Raw genomic sequence first — 17,332 nt, forward strand, 5'->3', positions numbered from 1 at the left:
AAAGAATTCCACCAAGTATGGACAAACGTCACCACCATACACAACCTTGGGTGCGACCCTGCCACTCCAAGACTCTCAAATAAAGCCCGAAGTGCGAGTCTTACTAACACCAAACATGGACCAATTCAATCGGCATGAGCATGAGTCACAACAAAGCTAAGCCGACATGACTTTAGAGAGGCATGACGGTGTTGGCCAAAAGCGAAGCTAGGTTGACATGAGTTAAGAGACATCATGACCGTGTGCCCATATTTGTTGGAGTGAACCAACATGATTATGTTTATCCCGACCATGTCTTAAGATCAGCATGGTTGGGCTACCAATATTTCTGAAAAGCATAGTCTTGCTCCCGAATATACACTCTCGGGTAAAAAGCTGACAAATCTTTTAGGAGGAGCATTGATAATGACATGATTGTGCCTACTTTTTGGCATAAATAATGGGGAGTATTTTACCAAAATTCATATCTCATTAGCAAGCCCAATTCACATCTGGGTCGATCTCAGCTTTTCAAGAGCATTTCATTACTCATCGAGCTTTAAGAAGTATTTTATCCACTTTATACTTGATTTTAGTTTTATAATCGATGATAGTGTTTATATCATGGTTGTAGCCATTAATTCAAGGCTAAGTTTCTTGTATCACTTTTGGGAAGATGAATTTTGATGTATTTATGTGTTAAGCAACACTAATATGATTGTGCTTATGTTATTCTAATTCTTAAAGCCATTATTATTACATATATTTTATATTTTATAACTTCTATTAAAATACTATTCCTTTGAAAATATGCTTATGTTACCTATACGTAAAGCTTAGATGTCTGTAACTTAATTCTTCCTTTCCACCTATGTAGTCTTATTTACACATGTCAGTGTCTTTTATCTTTTTGTTTACTTTATCATACCCACTACTACCACAGCTCTCTCTCTCTCTCTAACTAAAAATACCCTTTATGTTCAGTCACGATAACTCTCTCTTTCTCTCTCTCTCTCTCTAAGACGGTGTCTCCCACCGTAAACATCCTCCTGTCTTAACTAATATTGTCGGGTTCCATTTTGAATCCCTCGGTGGCGTGACATCGGGGTACAATTATTGTTGGTGTGGTTGTGGCGTTGCGGGGTTTTGTAGATGTCTCGGTGGTGCATAGGTGTGGGTCCATGCCATTGAACCTTCTTCTGCATGTTTGGTTGGAGCCTGATTACGAATTTTGTCAGGTTCCATTTTGGAACCCCAGGCCGCAGCGGTAAGACGGTGATAACCCTCTCTTGTGACGTTGGGTTTTGATTTGACCCTTTTTCACATTTGGTTGCTTTGATTTAGGGTGAATATGCTTGCTACTGTTTACTTATTGTGACCTCAAATGCATGTTTTCCATTCGAGTTTTAGAAAGGTTGTGATGTTTTTCCCGAGCTTGTATAGTCAACATTTGTCACATTAGGTATGGTGCACATAAGGTGTTCGTTGGAGTGGTTTGATGATCCCGCTACACCTTTTGGGTCTACTAGCAGAATGATGATGATGGATTCTTGGTGTGGCAAGTGTGGTGCTCGGAAACAAGCAACGAACTTTTAGCCATGAGTTTTATCTAAGCCTACATTCAACTGTTTTGAAACCTTCGGATGTTGTGATGATGAAAAAAAAATGTTTCAATTGTTGTTTGGTGAAATAGGTTAGTGTGTATACCCTTAGGTTCAACTAAACACAACACTTTTGATAAATGAGTTTTATAAGCGATAATGTATTGTACTTTGAACAACATTATTATTGCTGTTGTTATGGTTGCTTAAAGTTTTGGAAAAGGAAGTATGGCTGGTATGGACGTATGGTTTTGAGACCACACCAAGCTACGACCATTTTTGTGTTCTGTGATGAATAGTGCTTATGACACTTTTTGAAAATTGGAACACGGCCATTGAATGCTATGACAGTATATACTGATTTGCTACTTATTAGTAGTCTTTCCGTAGTCGTGGTGGCTGGTACTGTGTGTTATTTTTCGTTTATCGCTTGAATTCTCTATCTAGGCTATGATGACGCTCCGTTATTAGGAATGGCCACATAAGTTGCAACCATAACGGGAATCTAAGCCACAAGTAATATATCCACATTTCGAGTTTTTTTATAGTTTTGTTATGCATTTGTTCTTTTCATTTATGTGAAACAACCATCAATGAAACTTTTGAATTAATTTGTCAATTTAAAAAGCCATGATTATCAAATTCTCAAATCGGTTGACTCTCAATCACCATGACCTGAGCTTCGGCTATGGTTTCACAACCCCCCCCCCCCCCCCCCGCCCCCGCGCGGAATGCTGGGGGGTCAAAACACTAGTTCTTATTAAATATGAGTGTTTATTTCTTTTGATGCATCTCCAAGGTTAAAAATGCCATTCCTTTTGTCATTTTAACCGGTAAACCTTGAATCATTGATATAGTACTTCAATCCCAACTGTAAGTTTGATATGTCATTCATTTTGGGATTTGAAGTATGCTTAATGATAGCTATGGTCGATTGTGTCTTACCCTTCAGTCTAATTGCATTTTAAAATGTTTTTTTAACTCCAACTTGGCGAACGCTAAATGTGCTTGCCATCCGGTCTAACTAAAAAGTTGTGGTATCTCACTACCCTAAATAAGGAGTATTTTTACCAAATAATAATAATAATAATAATAATAATAATAATAATAATAATAATAATAATAATTGTTTCAAACATGATTATAATCGCACCATCTGTTTGTGTTAATCATTTAGTTTGTATATTTAAACGATAAATTGTGAAAAAAGTATGCATTAAAAATATATACACTCTTACACACATCAACTACCAAAGGTTCATGGGTCGAGTAGATTGACTAGTAATGAATTTACCATTAAAGAAAATAAAAATTGAAGCGATGCCAGTGAAATCAATGTGCAAAGGTAGAAATCATTAGGGTCTATGAAGGATATTAGGATCCAAGGATATTAAACAAGGAAAGGCATGATTAAGTGTGAAAGGGATGATATGTAGATCAAATTTAGGAGACTTATGAGAGACGGTTGATCCATAGAAGGAAACATTAAGGAGGGGCAACAAATATGATGCGAACGTTGAAAGATTGAGTAGTGAACAATGGACACTTTTGGTGTGATTTAAAGTTAGGTCAAAGACGCTAGTCTTACTACATGGTATACATTTTAATTATCTCAACTAATTATAGGTATTTTTTACTTTTGAAATCAATATTGAACTAAAGATGACTGCGAGTTAATCCAGTACTGAAGTGTTGCACTCAACATTAAAGTACACATTGAAAATGCACGTGGGGTAATGACATTGAATAAAAAGTTGATGTCGTATATATATGAGCAAAATAATTAAAAAATAGTTTGTTATCATAAGAAAAAAATATGAAAAGGGATGTGTTTAAAAGAAGAATAACTTGCTATATCAAAGAAATAAGAAAAAAAAAAGGATAGCTTGTTTATTTTTATTTTAAACAGTGGTTCCTATCGACATATTTTAGCTTTGGTATGAGAATGTGTATTGCAATTGAAAGAACAAGAACACATGGTGTAGCAACAAGGGCGTGATAATTGTTATCAAACCCTTAAGGATTTTCCGTCACATGATCACTTTTTTTAGCCAAAAACATATATCAAGTCTCGGATTGATAATCAAACACGAATTAAACGATTAACTCGTTTATATCAATTAGAAAATATAACTCAAAATATTGATTACAACTCTCAAATTCTAACTCGGTTTGACTCTTGGTAAACCCTAACTTGGTTGCATCCAGGTGAACACTAACTCGGTTACATCTCGTGTGTGTCTCTAGATGAACCCTAATTCGGTTGCATCTCACACATGTCTCTTTGATGAACCCTAACTCGGTTGCATCTCACACATCTATAATGTTCAACCATAACTCGGTTTATATAGACTAACCTAATTTGCTAGTCAAGACATTACCAAATATAATAAAACCCTAATTGCAACCCCACAAACCCATTACATATTAATGAATCTCACGGGCCCAATAAGTCCAACATGGTCACCTACACATGACAGACCTATTAAGACGGAAATTATGTCCATCAATCACCCCCTAATTTCCGACTTGAAATAGGTTGTCTTTGATTTAAAGTTGCCTCATTTGTCCTGTTTGACTTGTCCTATGATCTTGACCATATCGGCTATCATAACCCTCTTGGTCCACATTATCTTGGTCTTCATCACATCGATCTTGACGTCTAGGAAGACCTCTTGATCCATTGATGTGTTCTTTGGGCTCTCCCAAATTCCGACTACTTCTGTGACCTTGTCTCCGACCATTCACTCGGCCATATAAACTCGCATATCCACTCCTCTGGCTATGATTTCGATCATCTAATCGAGTAAACAACAATCTTCTTTGTTCTTCTTAAAGTGTGGCCTGCTTTTAAATCTATTCCACTGATCAACAAGAAACCAAAAACCAATTCAAGTTCCGAATCGATTATCAAACACAAATTAAATGACTAACTCTCGTTTGATATTAATAAGAAAATATAACTCAAAAAGTTGATTACAACTCTCAAACCCTAACTCGGGTTGACTCTTGATGAACACTAACTTGGTTGCATCCAGATGAACCCTAACTCGGTTACTTCTTATGTGTGTCTCTAGATGAACCTTGACTAGGTTACATCTCACACATATCTCTTTGATGAACCCTAACTATCACACCCCATCCAGGGCCTAGAAATGTGACCAACAGTTGATACATGTTTTGTAAATATATTAGAGTGGCGGGTTTATTTTAGCGGAAGTCTTTAAATATTAAAATATTAATTTACATTATTAAAAGTACTCTGGAGTTAAACACCCAAGTTTCAGTTTTACAAAATAGTGATATTAATAATACAAGGATTTATAAGTATTCAAAAATGAGCCATCTCGAGCGATCTTCTATGACTCCAATCCTTGTATATCATATACTGTCATCTAATTACCTACATGGGTGGTAAAAAAACACGTCAGCTATATGCTGGTGAGATGTTGACTCGATAAAACGGTTTATAATAGTCGTTAAATATAAATATAGTTTTCTGTTTCACAAACTCAGTAGGAACGCCTGTCATTCCCGGATTTGTACCCCTGCCCTACACACACAATTCTAAGGTTCCCCGAGTACATAGCCCCTATTCGGAGACAACATTCTCCTAGGCTATGTAACCCTGTTGAAGAACCGGTTATGACTGACTTGGTTTTGTCTGCCAATTATCAGTTATGTTTGGATCCAGACACATGTATATTCTGTCTGAGTTGCTTTTTATTATCTATTTTGTATTATAACAATTTTTAGAGATTTTATCTCATGCAAACATTTATCAGACTCTTTGTAATAGACAACTAGTCTATTAGACTATTACAAGAGTAAAATCAGTTCAGACCATAAAAGGTTAACGTGTTCACCTTGTTTTATCAGCTGGAAATATCATATTCCTCTACTTCAGTATGCTATCAACATATATTTGTAATAGGCATGCATAAGTACCTAGTTGGTATTATTCAGCAGACTTTAAGTCTGTTTCAGTTCAGCAGACTCGAGGTCTGATCAGCAAACTTAAAGTCTGATTTAGTTCAGCAGACTCGAGGTCTGATCAGCAGACCCTTAGGTCTGACATAACCTTAGTATAGTTATAGTCGTTTTATGAAAATACTTTGGATTTACATATGACGTTTGGAATAGCACGCTTTGGCCTAATAAAGGATATCACGTTGGCAAACTTCTTCAGGTAAGCAAACAGGTCCCGCGGTTGATTAGGATGCATACGAATTGCTTTCCTTAGACAAGAAGAGTCTACTAATGATACCCCTTTCCAGTTACTACGTGCCCGTCAAAATAATAGTTTTGATAACATTACTTCACATGGAAGTAACGTCTTTACTTTATAAAACATTACTCAGAAAATATTAACAGTTTAACGACTATATCTTTAACTAAGTCATAACTATGTATTTAAAGTAACTAGTAAAGTAACTTAACCTTAATCGGCTAGTCGAAGTCAAAGACTAAGAAAACAACAGCACTTCAGCTTGTGCATCATTTACGGAATCAGCAGCTCGTTTAGCAGCGTAATGATTTAACCCAAAGTGTACATCTTATTGCATTGAATTATCCTCATATTTGTGTTAAACTCCATGCAAATTCATTGGTTTTGGTACTTATTAGAGTTATTTGTGAATTTGCAGGTCCGGGCGCCCGCCCGACAAAGAAAACATGAAAAGGGGGTGTTTCGGGGATAAAATAAGCATTCTGCCAGACCTGCACGACCATGCTTGCCCGTGCCAGAGCCAGTGCCGCAAGAATTCAAAAGTGCACGACCGTGCATGGTCGTGCGGATGCCCGTGCATGACCTGCACGGCCGTGCGGGCCTGTGCCGATGACCGTGCCAGAACAGAGAAATCTGACCTTTTGGTCAGGCTAAAGCAGGGTGTTGATTTTCCACTTATATGCACGACCATGCATGCCCGTGCATGAGTCCGTGCCAGACGTCCAGAAAGCTTAAATACACCTCCACTACCCCCATTTCAAGTGTGGAGCCTTAGGGGAATTCTCTAAATTGCTGAAAAATTATTGTGTGTTTGCTAGAGAGAATTCAAGGCTTCCATCTTGTATGATCATCCTTGCAAGTAGCATTCATCATTCATCTTAGTTTGCAATTTCTTGTTCCTAACAATGCTTTGTAAGACTACTTTGATTTTGTTTGTTGTATCAAGCCTTATGGGCTAATACTTTTACTACTTAAATTATGTTGAAACTTCTACTTATGTGATATTTTATCTATGCATGATTTTGACAAGTTGGTGTTCTTCAAGTTTATGACATGTTATTGAATAGAGTTTGATGGTTGAATGCTTGTTTTAATTTCTAGTCTTGTTAGTTTGATAGATGTTTAACCATAATATGTTGGAAAACTATGTGTTGAGCATTTGTTTATGAACTTAGTTTGTGTATGCATACTTTGTTTATATCATTAAGTTAGGAATGACTAGTGGAAATTAACTTGGTTATGAATTTTAACAAGCATGAAACCTATCACTTGATATTGAAAAATTGTATGGTGATAATATGATTCTTTGAGTTGGTTAATATTTGCTAGGGATTAAGGCCATAATTCTTGGTTCATATTTTGCTAATTAAAAGTTTCATGTGTTTAACTAGTATTCTTGAACTTGTCTATTTTACATGATTTTAGGTGATTAGTTTGTTGTTTTCATTCTAGCTTTCCTTTGATTATGAGATTAGGTAGTTTTGACAAACTTACTAATCTATGGTTATTAACTTGTTGAAAACCCATCATGTTGTTTTGTTGCTAGTATTAGGTTGCCTTGATTGGAATTTGATGTTGGTGCTTAATACATGATGTTTGTCATTATCATTGCTATTTTGTCACTAAGTTTGAGTGGATGCATAGTCTAAGTAGCCTTGTTTGGATTGATTATTAGTTGTATTTTATTTACTTTGTCATTGTTGTATGCTAGTTTAGTTACTTGAAAAAATTATTTGTATTGTTTGTTTGGTTAAATTAATTACAAAGATTTAGTATCAAAAGTTAACCGTGTCTATGGATTGACACTCGGTTCTTACCGATACTTTGCTACAAACGATAGGTACACTTGCCTTTCGTGTGTGGTTTGGTTGTTGGTGAAAACCATTTTTAAAACCCGATTTGTGTGAAACTTTTATCCAAATTATATATATATATATATATATATATATATATATATATATATATATATATATATATATCGCACACGTCACGTAACAACACCTCATTTCTTTGCGAGAACAGCCCTCGGAACCCCGGAACTTCCTACACGTTTCCCGATGTTAACTATGTGGAAACTAGGGTGAAAATGGGATGAAAACGACTAAACTCGTAGTTGTCCTATTTATAGCCGAAGTTGTGCATCTTCGCGTATCGCGAAGATGCAGCCTATGGCGGTTCGCGATACGCAAAGTTGCACGTACGGCGTGGCAATCTTGCATGTCAATCCCGTGCTGCCATGTGTCACCACATCACTGGATAACGTTGAAATGTGTGCCAGCAACTTCGCGATACGCGAAGATGCTTAGCTTTGCATCTTCGCGATGCGCGAAGATGCATAAATTTTAGAATTTATATTTTCAGTTCAGTCCTCCTATTTCCAGATTTGGCATTTTAGCCCCTTTAACTTCTAAAATTTTCAATTTTGGCCGAAAACTAGATGGGGTATTTTCACGGTGTTATATCCTCTCCACCTTTAGAAAAATCTCGTCCTCGAGATTTATGCGAAGAGATGTGGATATTTCTTTTCTTTTCGGACTTAAGTTCCCAAGTAAATTCCGGACTTCTCCGCGAATTCCATCTAACTTTTACCAATTTCAATCTTTTACGTTTCAGAAACTTGGTTTGACTATCTTCAATCTGTATCGGCTCCTCTACAAACTTGAGTTTTTCATTCACTTGTACATCTTTTAGAGGCATAGCGAGGGTTTCATCAGCTAAACATTTCCGTAGATTCGATACGTGGAACACGTCATGGATTCCTTGCATCTCTTCGGGTAACTCAAGGCGATAAGCTAGAGGGCCTCTTCTTTCAACAATCTTGAATGGTCCAACAAAATGCGGACTTCCCTTTCTTCCCAAAACGAACCACACCTTTCCATGGTGATACTTTAAGTAACACTTTATCGCCTTCTTTGAATTCTAGCGGTTTTCGTCTTAAATCTGCATAACTCTTTTGCCTTTCTCGTGCTGCCTTTAGTCTTTCACGAATTTGAATTACCTGATCAGTCATTTTCTGGACAATTTCAGGACCAAACAATTGATTATTACCAATTTCGAACCAGCATATAGGCGTCCTACACTTTCGCCCGTATAACTCTTCGTATGGAGCCATTTGTATGCTTGTGTGATAACTATTGTTATATCAAAACTCCATTAAAGATAGGTGAGTATCCCAACTACCACCTAAATCTATAACACAGGCACGAAGCATATCTTCCAATGTCTGAATCGTTCTTTCACTTTGTCCGTTGGTTTGTGGGTTTATGGTTTAGGGTTTAGCAGTACTCAAATTTAAACGCGTACCCATTGCCTTTTGAAAACTTCTCCAAAAGTTGGAGGTAAAACGACTGTCTCTATCAGATATGATTGACAATGGCACACCGTGCAATGCTACAATATTTTCCATAGATAGCTGTGCCAACTTGCCCATGCTAAACGTTTCTTGAATATGAATGAAATGAGCAGATTTGGTCAGTCTATCAACAATGACCCAGATAGCATCATTTTGACGTGAAGTTTTGGGTAATTTCATATTGAAATCCATGGTAATCATGTCCCATTTCCATATCGGGATCTCAGGTTGTGACAACAAACCCAATGGCTTCTGATGCTTGGCTTTGACCTTGGAACATGTTAAACACTTTGCTACATACAAAGCAATCTCTTTCTTCATTCCGATCCACCAGTAATCATCCTTAAGATTATGATACATCTTATCACTACCCGGGTGCATCATATACTTGGATTTGTGAGCTTCTTCTAAAATTTTCTCCCGTAAACTTCCAAACATCGGCACCCAGATTCTTTTCCCTAATCTGAGTATCTCATCGTCGCATTTTACTAGTTGATCTATAGTACCATTCTCTTTCTCAGCCTTTATATTCTCTTGTTCTAGTGCCTACTTCTAAGCTTCCTTAACTTCAGTTAATAGATCAATTTTGAGTTCTAATCTCAAAGCTCGTACTCTTTTTGGTTTTTCGTGCTCTTTTCTACTTAAAGCATCAGCTACCACGTTAGCTTTATGTAACATCCGGCCCCTCGCACCACCAATATTGTCCGTTTTGCCCACGAAGAGCTCACGGATTTGTTTTTGGTTGCCCATGTGGAGACTTCCCAGGAGGTCACCCATCCTGCTACTACTCCCACCTGAGCACGCTTAACTATGGAGCTCTCCTCTCGTCCACTACCATTAAGCCCAAAACGCGTTGATGATTTAAGAGGCAGGACATTTACTTATAAACCAAGGATCTCTCTTGTCCACGGCCGATGTGGGATTTGCCTAGGGTGTTAAAACACCCCCCCCCCCTTTGGACTCATCGTCCTCGATGAGGTTTGCCCCACCATCCCATCCAGGATGTGAGATTCGCCTAAGGTGTACCTCGCGACTCCCCCGGGGACTCACCGTCTCTGATGAGGTTTGCCCCACCATCCCGAACGGCACAAGAGTGGTTCCGATACCACTTGTAACATCCAGCCCCTCGCACCACTAATATTGTCCGTTTTGCCCACGAAGAGCTCACGGATTTGTTTTTGGTTGCCCATGTGGAGATTTCCCAGGAGGTCACCCATCCTGCTACTACTCTCACCTGAGCACGCTTAACTGTAAAGCTCTCCTCTCGTCCACTACCATTAAGCCCAAAACGCGTCGATGATTTAAGAGGCAGGGCATTTACTTATGAACCAATGATCTCTCTTGTCCACGGCTGATGTGGGATTTGCCTAGGGTGTTACACTTTACCTTCATGGTAAACTATTTCACAATCATAATCATTCAACGTCTCCATCCATCGCTTTTGTCTTATGTTCAATTCTTTCTGATCAAATATGTGCTTCAGACTTTTATGATCAGTATAAACAGTAAACTTTACACCATATAAGTAATGTCGCCATAACTTCAATGCGAAAATTATAGCTCCTAACTCGAGATCGTTAGTGGTGTAATTCTTCTCGTGAACTTTTAACTGTCGTAAAGCATAAGCAATTACATTTTTCCCTTGCGTTAAAACACACCCCATGCCCATATGTGAAGCATCAAAATATACAATGAAGTTATCTTGCCCTTCAGGTAAGGCTAAGACAGGTGCATTTCTTAATTTCTGTTTAAGAGTTTCGAATGCCTCTTCTTGCTTCGGTCCCCATTCAAATTTAACAGATTTTCGGGTTAATGAAGTCCATGGAACCGCTATTCTAGAAAAAATTTGGATAAATCTCCGATAGTAGCCAGCCAACCCCAGAATACTTCGAACTTGCGTCGGGGTCTTGGGCTTCTCCCATTTCAAAATAGCTTCTATTTTTGCCGGATCTACTTGAATACCTTTTTCATTAACAATATGTCTAAGGAATTGCACTTCGGACAGCCAGAACTCACACTTTGAAATTTCGCGCAAAGCTTTTCTTTCCTCAATGTTTCCAATATGGTCTTCAAATGAACTTGATGTTCTTCTTCCGTCTTGGAATATATTAAAATGTCATCAATGAAAACGATAACAAATTTGTCCAAATAAGGCTTACATATTTGGTTCATCATATCCATAAACGCCGCCGGAGCATTAGTGAGTCCAAAAGGCATAACTGTGAACTCATAATGTCCGTATCTGGTTCTGAATGCTGTCTTGGATATATCTTCTTCTTGAACTTTCAGTTGATGATACCCATATCTTAGATCAATTTTGGAAAATCAACTAGCCCCTAGTAACTGATCGAAGAGATCATCTATTCTTGGAAGTGGGTATCGATTCTTGATCGTTACTTTATTCAATTCTCGGTAATCGATACACATTCTCATGGATCCGTCTTTCTTCTATACAAACAGAATCAGAGCTCCCCATAGCGAAGAATTTGGTCGAATAAATCCTTTCTCCAATAATTAATCCAATTGCTTCTTCAATTCTTTCATTTCAGTTGGTGCTAATCTATAAGGAGATTTAGCAATTGGAGCCGTTCCCGGAACTAAATCTATCTTGAACTCCACTTCTCGAACAGGTGGAATTCTAGGCAACTCATCAGGAAATACATCCTTGAACTCATAGACAATTGGAACCTCTTCTATTTTCTTAGACTCGGGCTCCTTGGTTACATAAGCCATAAATGCTTAGCAACCTTTACCCAAACAGTGACTTGCTTTTATTTTTGAAATAATTCCAATTCTACCAGAGTCCTTATCGCCAGCAATTCGAATAATCTTCCTATTTGGAGTTAAGATTTCAATAGCCTTTTCATTACATAATATTCGGGCTTGATTGGCGGCTAACCAATCCATTCCTAAAATAACATCAAAGCCAACTAACTCCATAGGTAATAATTGAACAGGCATATCATGTCCGGCTAAGAAAATATAACTACTTAATACTGTTTGAAATTTTGCAATGTTCTAGTCCACCCATTGAATGTTTCAAAACAAAGAAGAAGCCCATGTTTCTAACTAGGTTAAGAAAACTGAAGTTATTATGCTATAATATTCATATTAAACTTGAAAGTTTATCTCATTTGTTTGTTACCGGTGTCATTGTTATAACAAGCTCCACCTAAGGTTCTACTTCATTTGATACATACTCAAGAATTTATTGCTAAGTGAATATCTTTTCTTGTTATACTTTTATTGACCAATAATTTGAGTACACATTAAAGTAGTTGTCGCTCATGCAGAACTATTTATTGTATGAATAAGAATGAAGCTATACTGTTGGATATTTTAGTGTTATTGGATTAACTTGTCGATCGAGGAAATAATGTTAGAGATTAAACGAGTTAGGTGACGCGGGAGTGCGGGCTCGATTTAATCCAATAATGTTATTTGGGTTTTGTTATGTTGTTAGACTTGCGTTTAAGTATAATGATATGTGGGCTTATGATTAATTATTTTAGGCTCATGTGAGATGTGGGAATTGGTTTTTATATGCCGATGTTTTCATGAGAGACGGTTACTTCTTCTCTGTTCTTCATCTTATAAACAGATTCTTCAAATTCAAAATTCCATGTACAGAAAATCTCTGTCTTATCCGATAAATCATTGTGTGTAACCCGCAAATAGGTTTATCTGATAGTGATTACACGATTCAGAGATTGAAATCAAGATTACAGGTTTGCATCATTGATTGAATTCATCATCCAGGTACGCAATTATACAACAAAGATAAACCTATTAGGGTTTGATTAGGTTGTTCGACGGTTTTGTGAAATCAGTTTTATCTAAAAACTAGATAACAATCGGGTATGCCAAATATTATGAGATATAGACCAATCTCATGTGTTTTGTTATAATAAAATTATAGATAAGAAAAGTGCTTCTAAAATATTCGTCTGCTTCGAATATGAAATTAATTGTTTTGGTATTTTATGTTTGGAAAATATGATTATCTACACACAATTTGTAATAGTTCAAATTATGAGAATTTCAAACATGAATTCATAATTGAAAAACTCTCTTAACGGGCTTGATTTGTTGAATTTTTAATTCATGCTTTTCAAAATACTCAACAGTGGGTTAAATTAGTTTTGGTGATTAAATGTATGCACAAAATTGGCATGATATAGTAATCGGGTACTTTTGGCATTATATCAAAAACTAGAGTTTTAATCAGGGGCAGTTAACGGCTATGCACATGAAGAAAATATGTTATATACATATCTAATCAACTGAAATTATGCTATCATTATATAAATTTTATATTTATATACATGTGAGATCATTATATACGGTTCCAGTATAGTCAAGAAAATTAATTATAGTTATTGACTTTTGGATCGAAATTTGATTCTTGTTTTTAAATTTGAAAGTCATCGCATAATCGGTGGTGTTTTAATTTTGAAAGTAATTCAAATATGTATACATTAATTGAAAAGTCATCACATGTTTTGGAATTGCTTCTGAAAAGAGGGCAACCCTTTTGTGAAAGGAGGAATAATATAACTTTTGTGAGAATCATATTGGTTATGATATTGGGATCATGATAATTAATTTGAATTCAATCAAAAGGTAGTGAATACATTAAAGAACTTGATATGGCTTCAATAAAAGTTTATGATTATGAAAATTAAAATTATTTTTATATGCTAATTTTAAAATTAAAGGATTTTGTGATTGTGTTCAATTGGCACTTTGAAAAAGTCTCAAATGGTTTCATATAATGATATTTTAAAATTAAAAACCAATTTTTGATGAATGTTGATAACTCTGCATATGCTTCTAAAATTCTCTTGGGGATTCTCAAAATCAGAGATACATTGGTTTTGTTTCCTGTTAATTCAAAATCGGGACAAGGTTTATTGTTTACTTGATTCTGATTACATTGAAACTATATGGTCTGTTTTGAACTGGATATTGGTTCAAGTTTGAACGGAGGAAAACGATTAGAGAAAAAACAAGATAAGAAGTTAAGATGCTTCTATATGCAAAAGTCGAATATTGTGAAACCCGGAAGTGGCTTAATCTTTGGTTAATGTGGTTGAATTTGGTAAGATATTCTGGAAATCTAAGTAGTTCATGGGAAATAAACGTAAGTTTAACCCGGACATCTAAAGAAAGACTTTCGAGTGAAGGTTACGAGTGGAAACAAGTCTAACATGGCTGATCCAAGTGGGTTGAAAGACCCGAATGTTTTACAAGGTATGTTTACTAATTATACTTAAATTTGAAAAAACCTATGAGTTTTGTAGATTCAATGTTTTATTTGGGGCATGTTAACTGGATTGATTAAAAAAAATGTTTATTTTATAACTTGAATGAAATAAAATAATATTAAAATATTTGTCCAAATGATACACACATGGGGTTGATAGGCCACGGCCTGGGTAATAATCAACTCATTAGATGTATACAAGTTGGGGAAACCCATTGGGTGTGAAGTAAATGACACCCCTGGTTTTGGGTTTGTTATTGGACGAAAAAGTCCAATGGTTTCTAAATATAATTCGGTTAAGAATTATGTATTGCTTATTTCTTAATCCTAATATGTATAGGATGATAGGGTGATACGAGTCTTGTATGCAAGGATGTGAAATGGTTTGAAGAATTTGAACTGGTTGAAGACTTGTATTTACTTGTGGAAAATATTAGTTTTGGATTATATGTGTTGTATGTTCAAAGGATTGAAAGAATCTTTTGTCTGTGTTTGTTTTAAATAATTTATGGTTTTAAACAAGTTATTGAGTCGGATAAGTTTATCTTTATCTCGATATGGAATCTTTTGGATTTGGATATTTGTTTAAAGGAAATGTTTAAAAGGTAATATTAATGTCCCGTTTGTTATTGAATCTGTTTGTATGTCACCATCATTTTAAAGAAGGGTGGATTATGTTTATATGTTGTGATATGCTAAATTAGATAATATGAATTATTTAGAATGATATGCCTAAGACGAGTAAAATATCCGCTTTTGATATACATAAAAGTAAATTTTATATATGTGAATTAACTTGTTCATTTAGACTATGTGATTTTCATAGTATGCCTTCACTAGGTAAATAAGAAATTATTGTTTTCTAATTTTGTAACGAATATGGGGGAGGCTTATGTGATCCTTGGTGTAAGGATTAAAAGGAGTAAAATGGTAGAACCATGAAACAGTCTCATTATATTGAGAAATTATTGAAGAAATTCAATCGGTTTGATTATTCTTCCGGTAGCACTCCTATAGATCCTAATATCAAGTGTATGTCTAATCAAGAAGATTATATTTCACAATTAGAGTATTCAAAGTTAAGTGGATACTTGATGTATGCTATGATTAGCACAAGGACTACATAGTTTATATTTTGGGTAATACAATGGCAAGCAGTAAATAAATTGCATAACTAAGTGAATGTGTATTCTGTCTTATGGGGAGGTTTCGTTTCTTGGGTAATTAAGGAATGAATTTGCATCACTTGAAAATGGAATGTAAGTTTCTAGCATTTGCAACAACTGATAAAAGTGGTTGAATGACTAAGAAACTGCTATTATAAAATTCCATTGTGGTCAAACCGATATCACCAAAATCTATAACGTGGAATAGTATTGACTATGGATTATAGTCAGATGTATAATGGAAAGTCTAGACGGTTATATATTATACGTAGCATGATTCATGAGCTCATCATGCAAGATGTGATATCTGTTAAGTTTGTAATTTACGAGTATAATTTGGCTGATGATCTAACTAAAGAGTTAGGAAGAGATCTCGTGAACATATCAGTCATGGGGATGGGTTTAAAGTCCATACGTTAATATCATTTGTCAAGACACCCAATTCCCATATAATACAACGTTAGATGCTGAATTCAATGCGGAAAGCTTGTCATATAGATATTGGAACACAATATCATAAACATCCCAAAGTTTGTGTTCGGACTGCGAGATAAAGTAGGTTGAAGTATAGCTTCTTAATAGTTCATTGATAAATTGCAGTGCGGGTGCGAGAATAATGAACTACCTATAAGAATATGAAGTTTAGCCGCTTCAAGAAGCTTTGGACTTGAGCTTTGATATATTCTTTGAAGGATTAGGACACAGGCTAGTAAAATATTGTGTCAAGTGGAATTTGGATTTATAAACTTATGTGTATTTTGCCTTCAAATATTCAAATGGATAGCAAGGGTTCAATCCATAGGACACCCCGATATTCAAATATTTGGATCGTGTAATTTACTAAAATGAAAATTCAATCCGTAGGACATTTTCATTTATGCATACGTTTGCGTTTCTGTGATGATGGTTAAGTTAATCATGGATATCACTAAAATAGGGGAGGATTGTTGGATATTTTAGTGCTATTGGATTAACTTGTCGATTGAGGAAATAACGTTAGAGCTTAAACGAGTTAGGTGACGCGGGAGTGCGGGCTCGATTTAATCCAATAATGTTATTTGGGTTTTGTTATGTTGTTAGACTTGCGTTTAAGTATAATGATAAGTGGGCTTATGATTAATTATTTTGGGCTCATGTGAGATGTGAGAATTGGTTTTTATATGCCGATGTTTTCATTCCCTGGGATCTCTCTCCCTCAATCGATACACATAATAGAATAGAGAGACGGTTACATCTTCTCTGTTCTTCATCTTATAAACAGATTCTTCAAATTCAATTCCATGTGCAGAAAATCTCTGTCTTATCCGATAAATCATTGCGTGTAACCCGCAAATAGGTTTATCTTATAGTGATTACACGATTCAGAGATTAATCCAGGCAATTGTTCAAGAAACCAAGATTGAAATCAAGATTACAGGTTTGCATCATTGATTGAATTCATCATCCAGGTACGCAATTATACAACATATACCAGCTTCACTCTTTCGTATATCATACTACATGTATATATATAATTGTTTCATATACTCATAATATTTACTTCAGGTTTGCTACTCTGATTAATTTACGTAATGTGAGTGTCGCATCCTAATATGATTTCATGGGTCTTCTTGAATTATGCGATCTTAGATAAACGAATGAATTTATATGATTTATGACGAGTTATTCTTTTATATATTTAACCAGACTTATTAAGTTTTGCTAGTTTGATATAAGCTAGCCTCTAAACTCTTGTGGTCA

The sequence above is a fragment of the Bidens hawaiensis genome, unplaced genomic scaffold (genome assembly GCF_021521415.1).
Source record: "Bidens hawaiensis isolate Kalapana, Puna unplaced genomic scaffold, B.hawaiensis_p1.1 tig00029621_1, whole genome shotgun sequence".
Taxonomy (NCBI): domain Eukaryota; kingdom Viridiplantae; phylum Streptophyta; class Magnoliopsida; order Asterales; family Asteraceae; genus Bidens; species Bidens hawaiensis.